This window comes from Octodon degus, unplaced genomic scaffold (genome assembly GCF_000260255.1).
Source record: "Octodon degus isolate 3935 unplaced genomic scaffold, OctDeg1.0 scaffold00334, whole genome shotgun sequence".
Classification (NCBI taxonomy): domain Eukaryota; kingdom Metazoa; phylum Chordata; class Mammalia; order Rodentia; family Octodontidae; genus Octodon; species Octodon degus.
The window spans coordinates 31,040-32,871 of record NW_004524910.1 but is presented as its reverse complement, the minus strand read 5'-3'; positions in this window follow the sequence as shown (position 1 = coordinate 32,871).

The following is a 1,832-nucleotide window of genomic DNA, read 5'->3' as shown; positions in this document are numbered from 1 at the left end:
TATCTGATATTTTTATTTCATTTTATTTTTGCATTTTAGGGAAGGGTCTACAGGGTGTTCAGGATCTCACTCCTAGATCATACTCATAGTGATCCACCTGTTTACAGCCTCCCAAGAACTGCGATTACAGGAATGCGCCACCACGCCCAGTCCCAGTTGTTGTCTTAGAGCACCCTGGGGTCAGTGTCTGCACAGCAGGCCCAGGGATTGATCCTGGGCCCCTGCACCACCGGCTTGCATGCACTTTAATCCACTAAACTATTTGGCTGGTCCTCATTATCTGATATTTTTAATTCTCATGTTTGTTGGTATTTTTCTTTGATACATGTTTGGGAGAAATTTTACTACTAAAATTTTGGATGGAAAAAGGGAGGGTAACTCATTTACTAGTAAGCTATTTTTAGTCATGAAATAGAATTTCTAAAATAAATTTCGTTTTGCATTCACAAGACCGACAATATTACTGGATACAAAAGGATAGGAAAACTGTAGCTATAGTGAGATAAATTAACATATGCATCATCTTAGTCATTTTTTTTTTCTTTTTAGAGCAAGAACAGCCATATTCTACTTTTTCTTTTTTCAGTGTTTTTGTTACAGGTTCTCACTATGCAGCTCTGATTCATAGCGATCATCCTGTTTTCAGCCTCCCAAGTGCAGGGATTACAGGCCAGCACCATCACACCTGGATTCGGTGGCCAGCTCAGCATGCCTGGGGGTGGGGCTGGCGGGGTGTGTGGTGCAACAGACCGAACCCTGGTCCTTATTCTTGCCTAAGCTGGCACTTGGTGCACTGAGCTATCTCGCTAGCCAAAAAGTCTACTCTTTATACATAAAAGTACAGGATAGCTTTATTAGCTATGGGTTGATTGTTACATTTTTTATTCCACATATGTGAGATCACATTTTCATCTAATTTTTTAAAGATCATATCTTTTAAGTTCATCCAACTGTGACAAATAGCAAGATTTTATTGTATTATAGAGCTAACATATATCTTCACACACACACACACACACACACACACACACACACCATTGTTTATTCATTCATCCATTGACAGACATTTAGGTTGTTTCTGTCTTGACGATTGTGAATAATTCCACATTGAATGAGAAAGTGCAGATATCCTTATGAGGAGGGGATTTGATCTCTTTGGAGTACATATGCAGAGAGAGATTGCTGGTGCATTATAGTAGTTCTATTTTTAACCTTAGAATCCTCCATACCATGTTCTATAATGCATGAACCAATCTACATTTGCTCACAAGATATATGGTAAGTAAATCATTTTGTTAACATATTTGAAATATTCTTGTTTATACATATATGTGTATATAAATATACATATGTATTTTAAGTGATATACTTACTTATGATGATATCTTCATCTTTTAAGACATTTTAAATAGAGTATGATATATCTCAGCACTGTAGTATATTTGTCAAACTTTAAGTCTGTTTGGTATACATTATATTAATCAGGAAAAAATAACTATGTATATAAAATCTTGTAGAAAATATATCTCCTACTTTCTTCTTTTATTTTTCCACAGCACCCTTTATATTACTAAAGCAGTCATCCAGATAAAATGAAGAATGTGAAAAATTCCCTCACAAAAGTTGTCTGAGAAGTAGCTGGGAATTTTACTGAATAATCATTATGCCCATTCATTTATTCAGACTTGGGTTTTGTTTTCTTTCTTTTCTTTTCTTTTCTTTTCTTTTCTTTTCTTTTCTTTTCTTTTCTCTCTCTCTCTCTTTTCTTTCTTTCTTTCTTTCTTTCTTTCTTTCTTTCTTTCTTTCTTTCTTTCTTTCTTTCTTTCTTTCTT